The sequence below is a fragment of the Saccostrea cucullata genome, unplaced genomic scaffold (assembly GCF_032062105.1).
Source record: "Saccostrea cucullata isolate Sc308-1 unplaced genomic scaffold, CSIRO_AGI_Scuc_v1 ctg6651, whole genome shotgun sequence".
Classification (NCBI taxonomy): domain Eukaryota; kingdom Metazoa; phylum Mollusca; class Bivalvia; order Ostreida; family Ostreidae; genus Saccostrea; species Saccostrea cuccullata.
Window position 1 is genome coordinate 97472 of NW_026940560.1, and position 8229 is coordinate 105700.

General features: G+C 33.4%; 1 long non-coding RNA gene across 1 annotated transcript; it reads right to left on the reverse strand.

Annotated features, from left to right (window-relative positions):
• Nucleotides 1-7051: 7051 nt before the first annotated feature.
• On the reverse strand, nucleotides 7052-7924 carry LOC134255605 (uncharacterized). Its single transcript, XR_009989589.1, has 3 exons — nucleotides 7831-7924; nucleotides 7507-7580; nucleotides 7052-7312 (listed from the first exon to the last, which is right to left on the reverse strand). It is a non-coding gene; the product is annotated as an uncharacterized LOC134255605 (long non-coding RNA).
• Nucleotides 7925-8229: the final 305 nt, after the last annotated feature.

Sequence of the window (8229 nt, forward strand, 5' to 3'; positions counted from 1 at the left end):
AAAGCTTAAACTTATGTGGAAATATTCCGGGATAGTGTAGATTCTAAATTGTCCAAATCATGACCCCTGGGGGTAGGGCGGGGCCACAATGGGGATTAAACGTTTTATATAGAGATATATAAAGGGAAAATCTTTGAAAATCTTCTTCTCAAGAAACAGTGGACCAGAAAAGCTGAAACTTATTTTGAAGCATCTTGGGGTAGTGTAGATTCTAATTTGTTTAAAGCATGATCCCCGGGGGTAGGGCAGGGCCAGGATGGGAAATCAAATTTTTACATAGAAATATTTAGGGAAAGTCTTTGAAAATCTTCTCCTCAAGAAACAGTGGGCCAGGAAAGCTGAAACTTATGTGCAAGCATTCTGGGATAGTGTAGATTCTAAATTGTTCAAATCATGACCCCCGGGTGTAAGGCGGGGCCACCATGGGGATTCAAAGTTTTACATAGAAATATATAGGAAAAATCTTTTAACATCTTCTTCTCAAGAACCACTGGACCAGAAAGGCTGAAACCCATGTGGAAGCATCCTGGGGTAGTGTAGATTCTTAATTGTTCATATCATGACCCCTGGGGGTAGGGCGGGGCCACAATGGGAAATCAAAGTTTAACAATGGGGAATCAAAATATCCTTTGGTAGTGTACATTTCAAATTGTCAAAATTATATCAGTATCAATTATATCAGGATGGGGTCACAATATGTATTACAAAGGGGAAATCTGCTAAAGAACAGAATCGTCTGAGCTTCTCGGGTGAGCGATGTGGCCCATGGACCTCTTGTTTTAATTCTAGTCTTTGATAAGTAGATGTTAATGTATATAGTGGGACACTAATAGAGGACAGCTTCAAGCAACTTAGCATTTATCATAATGAAAATGGACCAATTTGATTGTTCAAAACTATGAAAATTTTTTCTCTCTCATACGTTTAACTGTACTTAAAAATTTCTATTTTTCATCTGTTTTAATTAACTCATTTATTATTGAAAGTTTTCAACGACATACCAGTTATGTAAATACATTAATTATATGAATGCTTTGAGTATAGCATAGACATCGAGACTGGGCGAAGGGCCAGGGGAGGGGATGGGGGGCTAAGCCCCCCAATTAGTTTGGAAAGATATATACATTGTATAACCATTGAAAATGCAGCGTACCCTTTTTAGGTTTATTGCTCCCCTCCCCCGTTTGTTACCGACACCCATCTATTGGAAAGATAAAGATTTGGACTCTTATACCCGACTTCTCCTCTTTTCGACGGGAGTAAATCAATTCATTTTTGAGGTTCGGGTTAGGCTTAGTTTTTTGAAAGATAAATAACAAATAAAATCTTTCCATGACTTAAATAAGATTTTTATTTTTCAAAGAGCGTTGGGTGTCTTTATGGTAAAATATATTGATGTAGACTCTTAACGCACTTTGAAAAAAAAAATTTTCAAAGTGCGTTGAGTTGGTCCCAAATTTAACGCACTTTGAAAAAAATTTTCAAGTGCATTGATTTTATCCCAATTTTAACGCACTTTGAAATTTTTTTATCTTTATCTTTATCGTGCCACACCTGCTGTGACACGTGGCCTCGGTTTATAAGGTATTATCCGAAGGACCGCCCCATTTTGTCGCCTTTTACGACAAACAAGCGGGTACTGAGGACCTATTCTAACCCGGATCCCCACGGGGCAATTTTAAGAAGAAAATCGAAATGTCAAAAAATTAGCAATTTCACACAAACTGATTTCTACCATTAAGCTTTTCCTAATAAAATTCACCTTCCTTGGTATATTTTTCTTAAGTTTATATTAAAATTTTACCACCAATGTAATATATTCTAGAATTTGTTTTGATATTTCTTATATTTGATATATTAAGGATTTTGCCTGCGATATCAAAAGACTGATAGACCCACAAACTGAAAAAGACGAAACTAAACGTAAAGCTTTGGAAAACATAATTGGTTGCATTCAGTCAATGTAAGATCAATTTAGTAATGTTTAGTTTCATATAATAAATATGATAATTTTAGTATTTGGTGTTTTCTTTGATTGATTAATTGTTTGTTGTTAAGCGTCCATTTTTTCACTCATATGGAGACGCCACCACTTGCCGGTGGAGGGCAACACATAATTGTCTATTCTTGGCACTGAGGGTCATTGAGCAGTGAGGGACCTTTTTTGTGCTTGCACCTACGCAGGGGGAATAAGGAAACATACAAAATATTTTACCTTGACTAACTCAGTGCTACATTATAACTTCATAGTTTATAGGGTGCGACATGATTTAGATGAAAATTTTAGAACACAAGTTTTCGTAATATTGGTATTTAGTGATGTAAAAAATGAAAATGAAAAGAAACGTGTAAACATTAACAGAAATGAAATGTTCTTTTTTTGTAATACTGTATGCTGTCATTTTGATTAAAATCGACAACCTATGACGTCAGATATGTAGTACTAATATAATGTCGGTCAAAATCTCTACAGAGCTTATGTTTCTGTTATAAAAATCCGACTTAAAATAAAATTTTCTGATTCTGATTCTGATTCTGTCATATGGATACATCAAATATCTTCGAAATTGATCCTATCGTGTAAAGAGAATTTGGCTAAGACGGCATGTACAAATATACAAAAAATGGAGTTTTAAAACAAATAACGTAAATATTTTGTGATATTCAAATAGAGTTCAGTCAATGAAACAGGCATGCTAATTTATTTTCATAGATAACATTCTCTTTCAAAGACAGTCAACTGTAACCGTATCCCGTTCGACACTTCCTTTGTCATTTGTGAAAAAAATAATGCACCAGAACAACAATAAGCATACGATTTGCCGAGATGGAAAGTTTGCCTCCTAAAATATTTGGAAATTGCTGCTAGAATCCCGAGTAAAGTAGTACAAAAAGTTTTACAAAAAAATCTCATTTCATATGTAAAAAAATCAAATTATCGGCTAAGCTATAGGTTTCGTGCGAATGTGTTGAATAATTATTTTACTGAAGGGACAATGGGACTCTACCAGCACTTTGTGGGCAAAATAGGTGTTTTCCAAGTACATTATTCACTCTTAGCAATAATTTCACCCCGGGGTAATGTTGTTCTGTTAGCTTTTTTATTGAGGAAGATTTTGCTATTTTTAGAATCAAGTGATACCGTGATTGTATTGCTCTGCTCGTTGCAGCGTTAGGCACTCTTTTATCTTTACACAATAGATAATAAAAGTTTTTAATTGCTAGGCTGGTTGGGTTAATTATCAAACTTAATTTTCTTTAAAAAGTCTAAATTTTCCGAAAATGACATATGCTTTCTTAACATACCCGCGTACTGCGACAAAGGACCTCGGTTTACACGGTCTCATCCGAAGGACCGGTCTCCACGTCCCGCAGTGGGATTCGAACCCTCGACGTAAGAATTGACTCCTTACTTCGCGACTCTAGAGCAGCCTCTCTAACCACTGCTCCACAGGGGCGACTGTTTTTGTTGAGAAAAGGTTATGAAACTGTTGCCGTTCAGGGGTTTTCTCCCTTGAGACAACTTGTGGGTCTCCCAATTCTGTATATTGGACAAAAGAACTATGAGTCAGGATTAAAGTTTTCAAAAATTTATTATTGCTTGTTGTATTTAATTTGCACAATCTCTTTGAATAATTATTTCTCACTCCCGTTGAAATATTGTTTCTCTCCCAGAATGGGAATAAAATATTTTTACATGGGAGAATTCTGTTTTAAGGGATTGTTTATATAAATTTACAAAAGCATAAAAGTATTTATCTTTTCCCAAAATATTGTTCTTTGCCAAACAATTATATTCTAGTCAGGTATAGTTATGGGAGAGTTATTTTACCTCCCACTAATTTTCTCCCACAGAACTAATTCAATATAAATAGTAAAAAGTAATAATAAAATATGATACAAAATTCATCAGCTCCCAAAAATTAGTAATTAATTATGTTACAGTAATTACCCATCGATATCGCTCCCAGCCATGCTGGCGATGCGATGATCTAACCTACTCTAACCTATTCTAAACCTATTCTGACTGTCAGTCGATTTGCGCTGGCTTATATTGGCATCGGGCTCGATTGTCGTGACGTCACGACAAAGTGAAAATACCCGCCATGCTTGTTAGTTGATATGCTGCCATGCCGATCGAACCGACGAAAGGAAACACGCACCCTAGGGCGCGGATAATCACCGAGGGAAACATTCATAATACTTATCGCTGATGGATTTCGTAAGCACAAATAAAACAATCATAAACAGTTAAAGCGTGACTTGGGAATGTAAGATGTCGAGGAAATTCGGGCGTCACTAATATTACCGACCTCGTCCCAATTTTACACTTGGTAAATACAATGTTGTTGATGAAATTAAACATACAATAAATTAAACATGAATTTGTCATTTTATGGACCAGTTTATGTTACAGGGAGTTTTTGTTTAACTTGTACTATATATTTCCACAGAAAATGTTACTCATAGTAACGGGAATAATTACGGAACCGTAACAAAACTTTAGATCTGAAATTTTCTGTTTCCTATATTTAGTTTTATATTGCTAGCGTGTTCCCAAAGATCCCTGTTTAGAAATAATTTTATGTAGTGACTGTAAAAAATACAACGATTAAAAATGCACCTTTTCTTACTCTTATGTTTAGGAGATATAAAGAAAATACTTTTTGAATGATTATTTTTAAGGGATTCAACATTCTCGCCTGAAAAGGAAAATGATTGTCACGTTTTTTACTTGGCTTTACTTGAGTTCTTGGGAGAGAATAGCGGCATTCCGCATTTGAAAGGTATTTTTCTAACACACACACACCCTCACCCTTCTTTACACCCTCACACACTCTCTCTCTCTCTCTCTCTCTCTCTCTCTCTCTCTCCTCTCCAACCCTCCTTCACCCTCAATCTCTTACAAGCACAAACCCTCATATATATAATTACACCTGCTCTACGAGTCCAAACATTATATAACATGTATATCAGGATTATTAATCATAATATATTTTCATTTTTGAAAAATGAATAATACGTGCACAATTTTATGACTTTTAACTGCAGAGGTTTTTCTCTCTTTAAAAGATTTAAGGATTCAATCTTCAGTCCTTTATTTGCAAATATTAATCGAAGTGTCTGATTTGCCCACTAGAATTTCTACTGTCTTTGTTATATTTCACAAGAGTTAAAGCCCGGTTCTGAGGTATAAATAGCAGCCAATCAGGAAAATGGTGGAAATTTCAATTTTCTTGCCACTCTTTGCTTCAGGGGATATTGTTTTGAATTCATACTTATAGCACCAATTATCATTTTGAGATAGTTGTTATGTAAATAAAGTTTACTATTCTGCGAAAGAAAATGCATAGAATATATTTCAAATGTTTCTAAAACAGGTGAATTTATCAATTGAAATTCTGAAGTGACACTGATTTTCAAAATCTGCCTGTTTTGATTGACGGCTAGCAAAGCTCTGTTTGTATTTACACCGGAAGCTCTAATCTCTATGGACGCATTCAAAATGGCTTCTTTTTATATGATTATGCCTAATTCTCTTACCTCAGCAAAGAGAAAGAAAAGTCCATTAATTCCTATTATTTGATGAAGAGATAAAGAACACACTGTATGTAAACAAGAACAGATAAAAGTACATCCTGCTGTTTCAGGCTGTTATCAACTGACCGCTGTTCACAGCGCAGAGTACAAGTAATTAGCACATAAGCACTCCATTCAACAGATAAGACTTGTAGAGTATATGAAGCTGCAAACAAATGTAATTCTCACAAAAACAAAAATTACCAAAATTTGACAAGATCAACAACACATTCTGGTAGAATGTCCCTACGATGGCTTGCAACATTTTTCAATCGAGGGTCTGACTGCAGCGCGATAAGTTTCCTTTCTTTGTATCGGGCATCATGAAAAACACCTCTGTGAAAGAGCATTGTCCAAAAATACTTATACTTTTGCTTCCGGAAGGAGCTGTTTCTTCTGTCCGGTAACACTGCTTCAGAAGGCCAACACATCTGTGTGTTTTTCTCATCTGTTATGCAGGTTTTGCAAAAACACTGTTGACATTCATCACAGTTTTCATTCTGTGGGATACGGAATGTCCTCTCAAAGTCTTCATTACTGGTGTTTTGATTTTCAATAGGCCTAGTATCCCCTTCGCATAACATTTCATCTAATCCCCATTCATTAAAATTAATAAACTGAATAATTGTTTCCCTTTGCTCAGGATTCACTCTCAAAGAAATAACATTTGTGTCCTCATTTTCCTCCATTTTGCTATAAGAACGATAGCTGGAATTGGAGGGAAAATTTTAGGGCATGGGGCACCAAAAGAGGTTTATAAACATGTTGTTGTCTATTTGGTCACTTTTGTAAAATTTAAAACTTTATTTTTTTTTTTTTTGGCATCAAAATTGTTATAAAATATATACAATGACAATCTATTAAATACAATAATAACCAAGCTAACACAAAAACATTTTTAAAATGTTTTAAAAACATTTTCAAAATGTTGCGAAAACATTTTTAAAAATGTTTTAATCACGTGATTTTGTATGGTTTTTTAAACGTTTTTAAAACATTTTAGTGAAATATTTCAGCAAAATGTTGTCAGAACATTTTCTTAAAATGTTGCAAAAACATTTTCAAAAATGTTTTAATCACGTGAATTTATATGGTTTTTTAAACGTTTTTAAAACATTTTAGTGAAATATTTCAGCAAATGTTTCCGGAACATTTTCTTAAAATGTTACAAAAACATTTTTCAACAATGTTTTAATCACGTGATTTTGTATGGTTTTTTAAATGTTTTTAAAACATTTTACAAAATATTTCAACAATTGTTATAATAACATTGTTTTTAAATGTAACAAAAACATTTTCAAAAATGTCTTATTCACGATTAAATTGTTCGGTTTTTAAAACGTTTTCAAAACATTAAAGTCGAGGTTACAAAAGTATTTTTCCTGAATTTTTACTTTTTCTCATTAAATAATGATATATTTATATTTAAAAGAAATAAACACAAATTATATTTAATTTTTGAACCTTTAATACAAACCCATATTCAATATGTTAATCACATTTAAATTCCATTCTCGGTACAAGTTTTAATTTATTTTCTTTCAAGTCACCGGGTTGTTAAAGGTTGAAAACGGCGTCTAATCCATTCACTGAATTTTAAAAGAACAGTATCACAGAAATCCTATGTTCACTCTATCGGTCGAACAGAGTGGCGGATCTATAAAACTTAGTTAGAATCACATACACTGAAAAGGCTGATAAGGAATCTGCACCTCGGAAAGAATAGCACAACCTGTAAAGATAAGGAAAATTGTGTTTGTATCATCAGCGTTCTACATCTAATGTATCTTAAGATGATCAACGAAAATATACAAAAAATATTTTAAATAATTATATCAAATTTAAGTTCTTTCCTCATTTGCATTGAAAAAAGCAGAAAAATAATTACTATGACAATATTATTGAGGAGTAATAGTATTTACGTACACCTTTGCCTTCACCAAAGGCGGGTCTTTTGAATGTGGGAATTTGAAAATACGGATGATGCAACCAACACCATGCTGTAAAGACATTTCATTTTTAAATCAACATATTGTTTGATGATTAACATTTCACAAAGACAACAAATACTTGAATTAAGGATATAATTGTATTGCCTTAAGAATGAAATATTCAAATCAAATATTTATATAATCTTAACGCTTTGTCATTGCTACATACATTTGTACAAAGTTATTGATCATGCACTGGTAGTATAAAAGTCGTTTTTAAATGATCTTTTAAAGTCTTTAATAAAGGAATAATTCTTACCATTCAAAGTTAATAAATCCCGAGGTTATTATTGTGGTTTATATGGTGCGAAGTCTTCTCATTCAAATCAGTACGGAGTAAGCGCGCACATCTTCATTCTTGTTGAACAGAATTCAAAATTTGGCCTAGATAAGCAGCAAACCACTATACTCTGTAACGCGCTGCCCAGCAGGAGAATTGCATAATAGGTTTTCATGACACTGAAACTGACCAGTGTGCCAATCCCTATGTAATGCCTCAGAGTAAAATTCTGGGAGTGGATCACAGATTTGATGAAGAACATTTTTTTTAAAAAGACATTTAAGAGTTTTATTTAATGCTTATGATTTTATACATTTATTTATATATTTTTTTTTTGCTTGCATATCCTTTCATTTATTGATTTTTTGATTTGTTTAA